Source organism: Cephus cinctus, unplaced genomic scaffold (assembly GCF_000341935.2).
Source record: "Cephus cinctus unplaced genomic scaffold, Ccin1 Ccin1_scaffold0230, whole genome shotgun sequence".
Taxonomy (NCBI): domain Eukaryota; kingdom Metazoa; phylum Arthropoda; class Insecta; order Hymenoptera; family Cephidae; genus Cephus; species Cephus cinctus.
This window is the reverse complement of record NW_014332946.1, coordinates 785,336-802,416: the sequence shown is the minus strand read 5'-3', so window position 1 is coordinate 802,416 and position 17,081 is coordinate 785,336. Positions and strand designations below refer to the sequence as shown.

Sequence of the window (17,081 nt, the reverse complement as noted above, 5' to 3'; positions counted from 1 at the left end):
GGGGGGGGGGGGGGGCTGATAACGAGAGATTTTCTCAAAGGAACGAGAGAAGGTTGAAGATGGGAATATCCGTAACCTAGGGGATGCTGTTCCCGAGGGAGTTAAGGGAAGGGAACGGCAGAGTGGCTTACGTGAAACGGATTGTAAGCGGCAGATCCGCTCGGGGTGGTTTTCCCATAGATGGCTGAGGCTTCCTGGTGATCCCGGAGGTGGCGGAAGGACTCGAATTCCTCGCCCATCGGCTTGGCGTTAAAGCCGGATTAGGTGCGTACGACACGTCGAACGATTGCGATAAGGAAGCGGCGGATAGGAGTTTCGGGATTCGATTAATCGACGCTACCAGGAGTTCCTTAGGAATTATTGGCTTGCCATTGTTTATAGCCACGAGCTGGTAAATATTGCTCTTCCATTATCGGCCACCTTATACCCTGGAAAGCCATTCGCTTGATCCACTGTGATCCATATCGGCGACGCACCAGGACCTCCTTCGGCACCAGTCCTGCACCGACATCCGATCTCCCAGCTAGTGCTTAAGAATTGGAATAACCCATGCGGAGTCTCCTTTCCTTCCTTTCCCCATCTAGTCCTTTACTTCCTGGAGGAAGCGTTTTAAGATACCCACCGTGAATTCTGATCCTCGGAACGTCCAGATGTTTGGATCGCACGTCACGTACCGGGTGTACATACCGACAGTGGCGAAGTGCGGTAGCTCCGGTGTCTGCCGAGGGGAATTCTTGTCGATGAGGGTGAGAGAGGGACGGAGCATAGGGAGGAGCACTATACGTGTAAGTAAAGAAACCAAGGCCTGGCCTCTGGCAGCATCCAGAATGCGTGGGTACTGCGACTTGGACCTGGTCCAGCATCGGCTCCCATCCTCTTCTCCTACCCTAACCTCCCTATCCTCCCTACCCTGTATCTTTAACCTTTATATATACCCGTTACCTCTCTAATTTCTCCACTCTCTCTCTCTCTCTCTCTCTCTCTCTCTCTCTCTCTCTCTCTCTCACACACACACACACACACAACGTGTTCCAGGCTTCCTCGAGGATTCACGAGGTCGCCCCCTCGAAACGCGCTGGTGAACTTGCTCCTCTCAGCATTAAATACCCGACAGTGGGTAACGTGCCAAATCCATCGTCACGTTGCGCCCGCAAGGGAGCACAGTGGTACGTACATAGCTATACCAAGGTGTAAGTCTTTGCCAGATGGAAAGGGGCAAAGATGAGATGGACCAGAGGCGGAGGAGAGCTAGAAGGGAAGAGAAATGAGATAGCGCAGAAAGGCCATCCGCAAGAACTCTGGAATCCTAAGGGATCGACATATCTTAGAGGGGTCGACGTCGCGACGCGGCCCAGCATCCGAGTCGCACGGATTAATTTCTTGTCCTCATTAATTAACCAGATTTTCTCTTAGGGATTATTGATCAGCCTCCAACGTCTACGGCTTATGAAATCCTAATTTTCCTGGGTAATCATCTTAATATTCAACGAAGAGGGACGACGTCGGCGTCCTCCGATCCTGGACCAGGGGCTGGAAGGGGACTCGCGTCCTGGTCGCTTTGCAAATGTGTTCGTATTTAATAAAGAGCCACAGCCCCACGTATCGCAAGGCGCCTTTGCTGGGAGACCTCGAGGAGGTTGAGGTCGGGGGGTCGTGGAGGGTGGAACCCTTTGCAGGAAGTCTTTCAAAGGATTTGTCATCGGGCGACCTCATTACTGTAGTGGGAGTCGCGTTGTCTGCGTAATGCCTTGTCTCCTTACCAGGCACTCGAGATAAGGACCGAGTATGCATACGCCGACGCTTCCGTCGGGGCCGTCGCGACGCGTCGTTTACTAGCTTCATTCAGCTTACTCATCTTATTCAGTTTATACGTCCGACAGTGCGCGATACTTTATTCTCAAAATCATCCATTTTGACTGTTCGCGAGACTTATCAGTTTTTTTTTTGAAAATGACGTAACCTCTTATCGATATGGATATTCAATAATCGACGCGTGGCGTCGGACTATATTCTTAGTCGTACGGCTATACGCACGTGTCACCTGTAGTCTGTTTTTATTTTCTGACAGTTCGCAGACAATGCAATTCTCAGGACGTGACACGTGGCTTTACGTGACACGTAAATTAATGGTAAAATATTAAAATATATATTTCAAAAAAATTACACATATGCATGCTTCGTAACGAAAATTTTATACAGAGCCGAATTCAGTTTGGTGGGAAAATTTTCGTATTTTTTTTTTGGATCTTTCGAAAAAGATAAAAATCGAGCTCGTAGATCGTCGGTAGTAAGATAAATAACGTACGTGTATTAATTATAAAATAACAAGCGTATACACCTCCGTGACTCCAGAGTGCAATGTGTATATGAAAAATAAAAAAGTACGGGCGCAGCATCTCTCCTTATCGCCCTCCGAAGATGGCGCAAACTTCTCGTAAAACTTTTCCCACTAAGTTATAATCGAAGCTCGGCTTAATAGAGTTCAATGATGGAAACCGATAATTAGGACTCGGAGCCGATTTCGCTTGGGAATCGGGAAGCGGTCCGAAAAAGCTTTTGCACAGACGCCCCCAGGAGGATATCTCTACGTGACTGGGCTCTGGGAGAGTTTCGCCAAGTCTTATCAATGGTATATACTCTTGGCGTTGCATTTATATACGTATATAATAATAAGCAGATATCGGTGCCACAGTAGATAATAGGCCTGAATATCATAATCAGCTAGAGTCAGGATGGTCTTCGTAGCTAGGATCCTAGAGGATATTGCATAACAGGCACAATGGTAACGGCACCTGACTAAGTGGATGTACGTTCCCATTGGACCTGCCGACATACACTAGAGGTCATAGGTTACGGTGGCATTGTACTCAGCATACCAGTCCTCACGCACTAAGGGGGTACCCAGACTTGGTACCCCCTTGCTACCCAGATACAGCTGCTGGTCCAGTGCCGGGGGGTCAGGGCCGTCGCAAACCTTGATGGTGCCACGTTCATAACAAAAAATCAATATGAGACGAGAAAAGCAATTATGTAATAATTTCGAAAAAATAATTATTTTGAGTTTTTTATTCAAGAGAGAAAGTAAGCACGATAAAAATGACTGTACGAATTCTCGCGATGACGTCGCCTGAATTAGCCGAAGGAGCAAAACTATTTTCGAAGTATGATTTCATCGTGAAACCGACGTGAGAGTAGGTGTCGTGGTTGGAGTCATGTCAGGCGTCGAGACGGGCCAGAAAGTTGGCTCGGGGTGCCGTACGACCTTGACCGTCCCTGACCTCGATGATCCAATTAAACCGTAGCTCATTCTAATGACATGGCATACCACTGGCCACATAGTCACATACGCAACACGGTAGCTCATCCTTGTTTCCTTCCTTCCCATCTCGCTCCCCTCATTTCCGCTTCCTGTTCCTCTTCTACTACGTTTACCCGCCCGGCGATCCCTCGGTTAGCGGGCTTGCGGTTTCTCTGCAATGCGGTTTGAATTACGTTCTCCAGCATACCGTACGGTCTTGGTGCTCGACTAGATGACACTATCAGTTAAAATTGTAAATTCATAGAATTAAAAAAAAATTCATTACACTCTGCGACGAGTTCATTGACCTGTCTGATATCGGAGATGAAAATAATTTTTTTTTCACAAGTACGTATCGCGCGTATGACTTGAGTCAACTCGAGGCGGCTGAGCTTGCTCGTCTTCATCAGGCGAAGACTTTCATCAAGGCTACCTCGTGGAAAAGCGGCCGCGTCCAATTGGCAGAACCAGCGTGCCGAGGCGCCAGGAAGATTAAAGAAATCTAGTTTCGGCCAATGAGTTATGAGTCGCAGGGTGAAAGTCGTTTTATCTCTCTTTCTCTCTCCGTCCCATTCTCTCCCGCGAAAGAGAAAGAGAGCCAGCTCAGGGATTTCGTGGGAAACATTAATTTTCGTTAGCTCCAGGATGACGAGTGGATCGTCCTAGACGGCCGTGGGATTCCAGCCTTACGTAAGGGCGGCTTTGCTGGATCGATCCTCCATCTGTCCGACCATCCATCCATCCATCCATCAGTTCCTTCGTTATCCTTCGTCCTTAGTATTCTCCTTACAAAACTTACAGTAGACTCTCGGTGACGTGTCTGACTAGTAAACGGTACTCCCTACTCGAAAAATTATTCCAATCGTCCGATCGGGTTTGCAGGTGAATCTACTTGGAATCAGTAAAATGAGTCTTTTAGCGAAATTAGAGTCAAGTCATCGCTCAAGATATTCATCTCACTGACTAATCAGTAAACGCGCATCCGATCTCGCGAAAGAATCAATTTTCACCAATCTCCAATATCACTTTCTCTCCGACCTCCATCTCGATATACCAGAGATAAATTTTCCTACAGCCTTAACCCGGCGTACTCGCCGAACGACCAAGAGCCATAAACACGCTCGTTATAAAGCCTCAAGGCGCGTGCATTCGGTCGTTCTAGTTTACACGAAAACTTCTATGCCGCGGATGCTGCACAGAGAGGATTTTCTTACGTGGCCGTTAAGATTTATAGGCTAAAGTTCCCTCGCGTTAAATTCAGCTCGTACAGGGAAACCTTCTTAATTCTATGCTGCCGCCACCTGCGATCGTTCGCATACCGGAAACGTCATTGGTCATCTATTAATCACTTGGCCTAGCGAATAAAATTAATTTCAGGTACTTCGGTACCGCGTGCTTCGACCTCTGGCCGGAGGTCATAGGTTAAGAGTGTGCTTTTAGTTTACACCGCTTGGTAACAGCTACTGTGGCATTCAGCCAGTGAGCATTCCTGCCAACCTATTATACTCTAAGTATATACATGTACTTATACGTGTATATATATATATATATATATAGAACAGCTACTGTGCGTGAGGCGGAAAGTTAGCGGCGTTACTAAGTATATACATGTACTTATACGTGCGACCTCTGGCCGGAGGTCATAGGTTAAGAGTGTGCTTTTAGTTTACACCGCTTGGTAACAGCTACTGTGGCATTCAGCCAGTGAGCATTCCTGCCAACCTATTATACTCTAAGTATATACATGTACTTATACGTGTATATATATATATATATATATAGAACAGCTACTGTGCGTGAGGCGGAAAGTTAGCGGCGTTACGAGTGACAAGTCTCTAGGGAAATTTCAAAGTTTGCTTAATGGAATTATAAAGAGGGCCGGAAACGTAGTGAGTATGTAATATTGAAGAAATTTTCGAAAAATCTCCCTAGAAACTATAATTACCAGATCGAGACTGAGGGCGAAAATATATCAAGTTACTGAAATCTTCCGGGTAACTGTAGAATCTAATAATTTCGCGGTACACGGTAGAGAGTAGGTAGATAAATAAATTTCCAAAAAAAAATCTTAATCAAGATAATCAACTGTAGGAAATAAATTTCTCAAGTTGCCGTTAATTCTTATTCGAACCTCGCGATCCGATGGTAACGCCAAGAGGGTCCAAGTTCTCCCACAGGTGGATGAGAGCGTATCGAGTTGGCCGGAGAGAGGGGTATGCTGGTTATCATTTTTCAAAAAGGTGATTAAGCGACCGAGAGTCTCTTTGACGCGGAGCTACGGTATTTTATGCTGCGAGAGATGAGAAAGATTTGCAGAAAGTAATATTGATAGCACGATATAAGAGGATAATCCTACTAGGATTTTACCTCGAATTCTCTACTATGTATATATCTTTACTGTATACGCTGTATATATGTATATACGTAAAGGCTGGCTACGCCATTTGTAACGATCGATACCGACGAAGCCTTGGCTGTTGCGTAAAAGGGGTATTTTTCAGAACAACCCTTGCGACTGTTTCGATTCTACCCTTACGATCCTCCATCCTCCCCGCGACTTGGCCTCATGTATATTAACATATGGGGCATGCAATATATATGTGTATATTGTATATATATATATATATATATATCGTACGAAAAAGCACGTGAGTATATATTGGATAGAGCGACCGTATCGGGCTGGAACGATGTGAATCGCCATAAGCGTCGCAACACTCGATAATTTGTTATCGGTTTGCCTATAAAAAAAAAAAGTATAAAGCAAAAGCAAAAATGAAAAAAAAAATTTCATCGAGGCGTTACGAGTCCGATGCATTTCACGTATTGAGTTGTTGAAACGCAGGCGGCACATTGCCAGATTAATTCTACACTATCGCTCCGCTCTGCAGCAGCCCTAAAGTCGAGAATTCGCGATAAAAACATTGTGAATTGCGCGACGATATTTCGTATGCTTAGCCCCGTGAACTTTGACCCCCTTTGAAATCTTTTTTTCTCATATATCCTCCACCTGCCATATGGGGGTTATATCGGTGAAAATATGTCAGTCAAAAGGGGATTTTTTAAAAAGCGATCGATTTCCTAGACTTTTATGTTAATCATTCAATCTACATGAGATTCCTAATGGCCGTACTGATATTTTTTTTTTTTTTTTTCAACTCATATTTTTCCATTCGGACTCAAGATGAATTTCTATTGGATTCGTCCAACAGGGATGCCTGTATCCTCTCGGGCGGATCCCGTGAGGAATTATCTACTGGAAATTTATTGTAGAACCAAACGGAGAGGAAGAATAATAGAAACGATAAGGAGTAATGAGATTTATAGAAAAAGAAAAATGCGCGTGCCGTTTCGAGTGACCAAGTACTAAACTCCTAACCCTCCATCGTCCAGTACAGTACGGTGGGTATATGTATATTTTTACTCGAGCCACTTCAGTCGATACCGCCCCGCGTCCGATGCTTATTTATAGTCCTTGTCGCACGAATTTCACGAGATGTAAACCCGCCCGATGTTTCCCAATGCGTTTCTCGCGTCGCGAGCGTCTAGACCGATAAATAGAGCCGCGCAAACGGCTCGCCCATTCTTTTCTCCTTTTCCATTACTTTCTACGAATCCATCCTCTCTCCCTCTCTCGCTTAAAAATCCTCCACGGGACTCCGGAGCCTCCTTCACTTATTTTCCTTATTTTCACCGAGAACTACGCTCGTCGAACAGATGTCTCGCTCGAGGCGGCGAACGCGGCCAGTCTTGCCTCGTGCAACAAATGCCAAGACGCCTCCACCACCTATGGATACCAGGGCCGGAACGTGAACCAGAGATGCCCGACTCTTGCGGAGAGAAAAATATAAAGGGGAAAAAAAAATTGCAATACAAAAGAACGTTAAGAGCACGATAAGAGAAATAATGAATTCAATAAATTATCCTAAACGTACCTTTGGGATTCTACGAAATTAAAGGATTCGAAACGTCTAATATTCGCGTAGGACGTGGTTACAGACGATCGGCAGCAGGACTCGGCGTGTATCTTTACGAGGCATCGGAGGATGCGATAAAAACGTCGATGAGCTCCGTCGTAGTAGAACGCACGAGACAATTTCCGGACGGACACCCCACCACCCATTGTCCAGAGGCCATTTTTATACCAGCAACGGACCCGGACCATTTCCTTCGCTCGAGGGCACTCCAAACGGAACCTGGAATGGAGGGACCCTGGGTTTTAGGGGGTTAGCCTACCGGGCTGCTACCACGGGGTGAGCATCCAGGATTACGCTGAGGGGTTTATCGTTCAGGAACGACCAATACGATCGGGACCAGCAAGAATACGGGGGATGTTTACGGAGAGTCCTCTCTGTTTGTCACGTGATCCAGCGAAGGATGTGAAAATTGTTCTTCTACCTTGGCAAATATTTGTTACCTCGCGGTGGAGTACATTGACTTTGAGCAAAAACCCAAAATAGAAATTACACATTCGCTTGCCCTTCCCTCGGCGTTCTTTTTATTGCTCGCTTTTAGGTCCCCGGGTCAAGGCTGAGTGGAAATGAAAAAGACGTGGGGAAAGGTGATAAAATGAAAGAGACAACAAAATTCGAGAAATATATAACTTTTAAATATATAGCTTTTAATTTCATCCTTTCGTTTCCCGCTACTGACGTTCCCTCTAGGTATACATAGGTTTGCCTTCGTTACGTAACGGAGCGCAGTTATAATGGCGCCCGTTGGAATATCCATTTCCACTGTATATAAATCCTAGCGTGGCTTTCAATTTTAGTTTGTCTCGCAAATGGACACGTCTCTGGCTGCCTGATAAATACCAATAACATTCGTCCCAATTACCACTCGATATCCCAGTACCGTTTTTCACGCATTCGTACGTCTGCTTTAAAGCAAATTACCATAAAGCAGCATCCGTGTATAGATAATTCTAAAATAAACACGAGAAAATACGATTTATATTATTAAACTCTCCCTCCCCAAAAAAAAAGCTAAAAAAATTTCTAAAAGATCCAAAAAAAAATACAAAAAAAAAGTCCTACTAGCCAAAGCTTAAAAAGACTCGACGACCGTCTAGGCGTCCCGACGTCTCGTCCACGTCTCTTTGTTCCTCGTTACTTTCGCCAAATATAAACTCAGCACAGACCATCGGCACACCCGGCAGCTCGATCGAGATACAAAGTGAGTGTTTGAAAAAATTTTCAAAAATTTTCCCAAAATCAAAATACACCTATTCCCGGAAGTATCGCGTAAAAATTTGAACCCGAGTGGCAAGTCGCGACGGACACCAGCATGAATGACTACGTCACTATACATAGTAGTTGACTGATACATCCACTAAATATATATACATATATACCTACTGGCATAATACACAAATGCACTATACCGTATGTACTCACATGGCAGCTCACGGCGTCGCGTCATGCATCTATGTATGAGCGTCGTAGCAGTAGTTGATGAATGAACGGAAGATGAATGGACTGAGGCTCATTGGACCTTGAAATATTTAGACGGTACTCTACACGCTATACCGGTACGATACAATAACCTAACCTAACTTCTGGTTCGCCCCCTAATATATCCCAGCCGACAAGTAGTACGTACATATAGCCGATTAGCCGAAAGGCCGACAGAGGTTAAAGCGGCAGGAGCCAAATTCAAACCGGAAGTCATCCTGGGGTAACCGAAAAGAAGTCATCCAGCCAATTAGGCGTAGGACAGAAGCGCGATAGGTTGAAGCGAGACTAAAGGCCCGTTCACAGGCGAGCGACGCTTAACTCTCTTCGCATTCCGGTAACGCGATATCCTGTAGACTCACGGTCCTTTGTTTTTCGGTCAGATACGTCGCGCAGGATCTCCTGGAATTTCGGTGTACGTCACGCGTTACCTTAAATCGACTGGAATTGCTCGGCGAGACTACAGTGCCAACGAACTTGCTAAAGCCAAGTTCACACGCGATGCGTCATTGAATATCGTATACGTATATACACACTCCCGATACACCCTCGGATACCCACACGAATGTTTTTATCTTTTTTCTTCGACTCCTTTCTCTTTATTGTTTTATTACACGTATCGGTACCTATTCTTGCATGGCGACTCGGGTATCATCGGCCAAGATCGTTCTCGCGGTCCTGCACGCCCACGCTCTTCCGCTTCTCGTTTGCCCCCCGAGGACGCGAATCGTAAACGGCACCATAGACAACGCAGGCACATAGATGGCATAACGCGAATGCCGGGAGGCGCGCGCCAGTTTACTTTCATGGGGCTTCTGTACACAGGAGAGGATATACGGGAATTCGGTAGTGCGGGGTAAGACGATGAAACTATTGACCCTCTTGACCCCGTAAACGGTTGTTTTATCTTAATAAGCGTAGGAGACAAAGCGATATGATACAGTTTACAGCGGTTTAACCGTCTAACGTATCCCGTTTAATTAAAGCGGAAGACGCCGAGCTGCGCTGAGTGTATCTAACGTTGCATGAGAGAGCTTCAATGTGCTTAGACGCGGGTACTGTATGCTGGAGTACAGATGTAGAACAAGGAAAAGGGTCTCTCTCGCTCGTGCCGGTACGTGGGTTGGTACTCCTGTTAGACCTGGCGTAGCTGGCTCGTCAGAGAAAACGAAACCACCGCGTGGCAGCTGTGCCACTTTGCTTTGTTTCGGGATGCGGCGCGTACGGAGCCGTGTAAATAGCGACGTCGGGACGCCTGGTGAATTTAGGAGGCGAGTGAGTCTTGTTGGAGGAAACTAGAAATCCTGTGATAAGAGGCGAAAATGGAGCTACGTATTCCCGAATACAGGATTATGTACAGGGATGATCCTGGTATCGAAAGGAGAAATACGGGTACCTCGGTAAATAGAAACACAGCTTCGTCCAGAGACACGTGGGCTTGACCTCCTTTATTCCAATATCTGGTAAATCCTGATGTACCGAACGTCGAGCCGGGTCATGTGGACTTCAGCTAACTCTTCCTCAGCGTATAGACAGTCCTCCTAGCTATATCGGGACTGTCAGCACCGTATCGTCGGGAGGGTCTAGTTCATCCCTTCCACCCTGGGCAGCCTCCTGAAAATGATGTTTATGGCACCGGAAGCCTCATCTTCGGCATCGGGTGACTTCCAATCATCGATCGAGCGTATCCACCAAATGGCCCGTCAGGATTATCGGGTACCTGGTGTATTTGTGGCCTCCTGGAGTTATCGATAACGACGACCACGACGTCGACAACCAATCGAGCTGCAACGATCGTCCTATACCCGACGACGGGGTCTCCACTACCGGAGGTTACCACTAGGTGTACCCTACACAGGGTACATGCTCTCGAAACCGTTCATCCTACCTGCTACCTTAATCTCGACCACCATAAATTCTTCGGACAACCGTCCGGAAAGCCGTAACTTCTGCAGGCAAGTCAAGCACCTACCCGGCTGATTACGTGCCGAGTTTGTTCCACTTTCCTTTCCTGATCCGAACTTCCAGACCTACGACCTCTTCGGGGATGGAGCCTCGGGAACCTTAACCCCTGCGTCTTCAGGCTCATCTTCGGCGACCTCACACTTATTCTCATTGGACTGACAGTAATTTCCACCGGTTCGGAGGAACTGGGCTGGGCCGTCACTGAGGTTGCGGGTGAGCTGATGGCGGACCATGGACTGGACCGGTTAAGGAAGGTTTTTTTTGGATGGTTTGGTCCACCCAGGGAATATCATTGATCCAATCGGCGATCATCCATACAGTCATGGGAAAAGGCGTTCATTCTTATTTCATTCGTACACCTACGACTTCCTATCCAAGGACTTCGCCGGAAATGGCAAGTACCGGTATACCCACACTGATTCTAGGTATGGCTAGTACCCAGTCAACCAGCTACCAGCTCAGCCACCCAAGGGGGGACCAAGGAGTTCAGAGCCACCACCTCTCGTGACTCACGTCCTCGTAATGCACGCTCGCGCGTATGCAAGTCTCTCGCTGATTTAAGACCGAGGAACAATTGACCGAGTCCCATTGAGCGTTCATTGATAAGCCTTTTAAAGTTTGGACTTTTCTTTAGCGTCCTTGCGGTTCACCGCATGAAAGCAAACGAGGTGTCGCCGCCATACGCCATCACCGACGATCCTCGAGCATCGCGACGACCCCCTTTTTTTTTTCTTTTACCACTATGACGTTACGTTTAATCTTTTGGGATTTTGAGAATTTTTCAAGTACCCTTTTTATATATTTTTTTTCTCGTGGCAGTTGACGCTGATGTTTTCGATGGTTTGGATGACGTTTTTATTTCGTAAAATTTACACTGACAATCGTTCTCTTGGAATTTCACGAACACCGGAAGTACTGTTATGCATTGACGTTTTATACATTCTTAAGGTGACTTCGGCGAATCGCCAGTTCGTGATTGTCGATGCGACCTTGAAATTATTCCTGGATTTTTGCTGTACTGCATACTTGGGGATTTTATTGGATTAAGTGATCAGTGATGGTAATTTCTTTTTTGTACCATATTACAAACTTTGTGATATATTTGGAAACGTTTTATGTTGTGGAAATGATTTTTTTTCAAATTTTTTTTTATTCAGTCGACTTTGGTCTCAGCGCGATATCTTTGTACGAGGAATAACAGAATATTTGCCTTCGGTAGATACGTAAGGTCCAATTAAATCGGTCAGAGGAAAGTTTTGTGACGTAATAAAATTTTAAGAAATTATTATCTTAAATAAATTTGATGTTCGTTAAAATTTTGTAATTCGATTTTACGTAATATCTGATAGCTGTAAAATGATCGTTACTGTATTTCAATATCTCAATTAGTTTCCAGGTAGAGCGCCCTTACAGCTACTTATCGCTGCAGCACGTAAAAGTGCTACTGGGTATAAGGAACGTGTATCGCAGCTACTTACGTACTTAGAAAACCGAGAAGTAGCTACTTAGACTTGTCCAAGACCTGGTCCGTACAGCATCCGGCGGAGGAGCTTTTACCATTTAGAAAGTCGAATAAAAGGAGCGCCTCTCTCGGTTCATTGGATATCAAAGACCGGATCTGCTTTTAATAGAACGAACGGAAACTTAAATACCTGTTTCCGGTCTTTTACGCCTCGCAGAAACACACGCGTTTTTACGGACCTGTAACTCACTGTAATTTGCTGTTTCGCCGAAATGTATGCCTACGCAAATGAATTTTCATTGAAGTTTTCCTCTCTTTTTTCTTTTGGATTCTATTTCCTCCACTTCAGTAACATTCGAACGCACTTGATATCCAAACCGATTTTCGAGTATTAGCAACGCTTTTTCCTGGCGTCTGACGTATTTTTCATTTTTCATGGGATATTCCGTCCGGCCACGGGAATTATGTAAAAGTGTAAAAAAAGAAAAATGAGTTAACTGTTATAAAAATAAAACAAAGTATCGTCATTCGGATACGTGAAAAACATCGTTAACTGAAATTTTTCGAGAGCAACAATTATTCGAAAAACCATTTACATCCCCCCTTCATCTCCCGCCGAAATCCGACCTATGTGGGCATTAATTAAGCGCTATCCACTTCAATGGACCATTCGCTGATTTAATTATTACGTCAATACTGGAAAATACGTCGAGTGAAAATTTATTCAGAAATTGCGGTGAATCCGTCATGCAAATATGATCGGGCGTTTTCCACGCTGCGTAAATATTTACGGATGCCGAAGGGAAGGCGATTACACAGGACAGTAAGGATATAGAGATGGAAATAAGAGTACGTATATTTAGATACTGTGAGAGAGTGAGAGAGAAAGAAAATAGGATGACGGAAAGAGAGAAAAATTGCGAGGAAAAAGCACGGCTAAATATCTCGTTCGTATTCACGTTGAAAGAGACGCGAGAAATATCTAAATTGATGCGAACCGACGACACGACGTGGGTCGACGTGAATTTTTATGAAGAAAACAAGCGGTCGTTTCCGCGCGACTCGTATCGTTACAATATTTTCTTTTCCAAGCTTTAAAAAATTCGTGAAAATTTCCCACGTGTAAAGTCGCGCGAATAGAAAGCGTTATCTGTATTATCAGCAAATCCTATCGGGATAAAATGAAAATTTTCTTGTTTACATTTTGACAATCCTTCGCATAACAGCGTGAACGCTTAGGATTGCCAGTTTATTGTAAACCGAGTTTCAGCTCTTTTCAAAAAAGAAAATTACGTCACGATATTTTCAATTTGATTAAATTCATTACTCACGGTTTACTCAGAAAGTAGTCCGAACGGTTCCCTAGGTTACCCTTTATCGTGCAAGCTTACCTGAAACGAAGAAAAAAAAAAGATTGATAAACAGTTATTAAAAAGAAAGTTTCTTATATCCAAGATGAAAAAGAAGAGGATGGACGACGGTCGCGCAATTGAGAACGCGGTCAGATGAGATGTGAATCAAAGAGTACAGAAACAGACAGATCCCAGTACGATATGCAAAGCTCTGAAAGCTCAAGGCGTACTCGCAGAGTCCAGGCTGAAAAGAAGCTCTGAAGAATCCCCAAGCGAACGCGTTCAAACTTCAAAAACGTCTGGCTTTCACGAGAAGATCTTTTTCACACATGATAAAACATAGATGCATACGTGACCTCTGCCCAAGAGGTCATCTCCTCTTATCACTTACATATCGCGCCCTATACATATACATATACATATATCTATCAGATATCTCTAGGTTAAATATTTTCCAAAATTTTTTCCAAAATACGCAACTTCAAATAATATCGATCTACTATCTTGACTCTTCGAAAGGTAGCAGATGACGCGTCGCGACGCCTGGGCACCATCTCGTAAATTGCAGTGAAGGCAAAAGACACGCGGCCATAAGCGTCTCCTCCGTGTAGGCAGATCAAACAGTAATCAGCGTGAGCAAACATTTCGCGTAAATATGCTTGACGCAAAAAAATGGTCCCCGAGTTGTAACTCTGAACTGTGCTCTCTTTCTTTCTCATTCCGAAAAGAAGAAGAAGAAGAAAAGAGACAAAAGCCAATGACCAAAGTGGATTTGTAAATTTTCAATCACCGGGTATATAGAAAGGAATACCCTTAACGCCGTACCGTTCAGGTAGCCCAGAGGGACCCAAAGAGTGATCAGGTCCACCGTTCATGTGCAGCCGAAACGGAAGAAGCGATTAAGGCTTCTGCGGTACGCGGTTTTAGATAGGATCTTACGAAGGGATTCGGTTACATCGTCGACAATTATCCCACACACTAGATCGACGTCGCGACGCCCAAGCTAATGCTTTCAGCTTCGAAGCCCCCGACTGGAACTTTCTGAACTCCCGATATTACCTACCCTCAACTGTTAACTATGCAAACGCCCCCACGTGGCTTTGCCGGTAAGCGTCGTTCTTGGCGCGACTTGGGGGGGACGTCTCCGACGATCTTCGATGACGTTTCAACCCACTAGACTCGCCCTCAAAGACGACGCCACCCATCAGTGCCACCCTCTGCGGTGTAGAATTCAGGAACGTCTTTGCTTCAAAGCAAGAGCTTCCAGCGCGCTTTGTTTTGACAGCAGCAGTTATCTTCGCGAGGGCAGCGTCGGTAGGCGTCGAGTTAATTTAGGGCGTCTCGATGGGAAGTTCAAAGGAAAACAAGACGGGATGATACTTAATTGCATTTCAAATGTCACTACTCTTATCGTAATTATAAATGTTTCTCCGTTATCGCTCGATGGGACAAAAAGTCAACTTTGAGAACGCCCGACGTCTCGCCCACGCTATGGCCTTGCCCGTGCGATGCTTGCGAAGAGTGCCAAAGCGTTCTGAAAAACCATCAGGGAATATCGGTATGATTGGGTTTAGACGTATTCAGGGGGTGTGGATGGGACGTAATGGGTCTAAATGTCTGCCGAAGTCTCGGGACGGGATGATTGGGTTTCCTGGATCTGGTGAGCGACGAAGCAGACTTGTAGGAGAATAAATTGGAAACTTGTTGCCGCAAGGTGTACTTTGGGTTACCGGATACATACTTATCTGTCGGTTGTACTGTGTTACCCGTATATCAGATGGATCCCTACGTACGTGTCTGGTTTACCTCAAATCTCTCTTAACCGAACTGATCGATAAGTGGGTTCAATAGGTAGGTCTCGGAGCAGTGATACGTCGTCTATACATACAACTTCGACTTCATTTACATTAACTTGAAGTATGTTACTGAAAGGTTTTCCAAACGGTTTCATAGAATATACGTCCCTGTCGGATACAACTTTCTGTCTTTTATTCAACGGAGGCGAGAAAAGTCTCATGAAACTGCGGAACGACTTTGGGAGAGGAGCGAAATTCCTTATGAAGCGTCCTCAACGTTCTCGTGGACGTCGCGATCTTCATGGAAAAGAACCTAAACGTAAGGTCACAGTGAATCATATTGAAAGTGTGTTCCGAAATTGATTATTTTAACTCATATTGAGCGAACATTTAACGTATCGAGCCAGTACACTTTTAACGTGTCGCGCGTTATTCCAATAGAAATAGGACTTAATTCTAGGCATCTATTTACATACGAAAGGTAACATAAAATATTAATCCAAAGCATCGAAACGAATTGAACTGTACGTACAGTGTAACACTGTAGAAGACGAATAAAAAGTGACTACGAAGAGGAACCCATGTAAAATGTGTCGACAGAAAGCACTTAGGTCTCCAATGTAAACCACGTGAAATCAAGGAGGTTCAATTGGATAAAACTTTTCTCAACCCTTCGCAGCTTTCACGTCGTTCTACTCTGTTGAGATTCGTGTTTAGCATCCAGCCTTAACCAGCTGCGTTTGAAGTGTCAGTGAAGCCTCCCAGAGCCGAGGGACTTCGTTTCCCCAAAACAGAATCCAGGTGGAAAGCGTTGAAGCGACCTGTACACGTTATATTACGTACAGACATTCCACTTCCACTTCGCCCCACTTCGTTGACACTTGGTACGAAGTGTGAACGAAGTGTGGCACTCGTGCCACCACTTCACGAAGTGTACCCAATGCTAAAGGATATATGTATACATACGTCTGATACATTAATTAGCATTCCAAACACAGAACCCAAACACGTGGGTGCTGGATGCCAAGGTAAAAACGAAACTAGGACGCGTACCGACGTCGTCTTCTGTAATTCCTCCACATCGTCTCAACCTGCATCATCTTTAACACCCACTCTCTCTGAGAACGCTCAAAGAATCCTCTTCAGCATCCAGACTGAGTCCCAGGACGAATTTCAAAAATTTTTTTTTACAACTGTACTCGTATGACGTACCAAAAAAAAACCTATAATACAAGTAAAATACTAGGAATTAAAAATTGCGATAAAGATGCTGAACCTGATCTTCGCTTTTGCGAGATAGTGAAGAAATAATAATAATTCTGAAGGATACCCAGTATATCTTCACCAAGTATATCCAAACTCCTGAATCCATTCCTGGTAAAATTGAGGGACTCCCACGGCAGTGTCGCGTGCTTAAATTTTTAATTTGACGTCATACATGCCACGCCTACGGAAAGGACGACCCTTGGGAAATATATCTTGAGGAAGTTGTGCACTAGGAAATACGTGGTACGGTGTATCCTAAAGGCCTTCTTGGGTATGTGTATATACCGTATATACGGGCGGACACATACACAACTTTTTCCCACTGTGAAAGCTACCAAACTAGGGAGGACTCTCAATGGCCCCAGGTACCTTCGGAGGCGTCGGGACGCCGTTCTCGACGACGATGACAACTACCACTCTACTCTCGACCCTTCTGTGTTGCTGGACCGTGTGCGATAAAAAAAAAAAAAAAAAAAAAAAAAAAAAAAA

General features: G+C 44.9%; 1 protein-coding gene across 10 annotated transcripts in view; it reads right to left on the bottom strand.

The window, feature by feature from the left end:
• The window catches only part of LOC107265606 (protein rhomboid), a 189,523-nt gene that overhangs the window by 98,793 nt on the left and 73,649 nt on the right, over window positions 1–17,081 (bottom strand). The window contains exon 1 of one of the 10 annotated variants that reach the window (XM_025082885.1): window positions 13,510–13,538. The exons of the other annotated variants lie outside the window; for them this stretch is intronic. The gene's annotated coding sequence lies outside the window, so the exon portion shown is untranslated. Of the gene's footprint in view, window positions 1–13,509; window positions 13,539–17,081 lie in introns of those variants that run through there. 10 annotated transcript variants of the gene reach the window in all.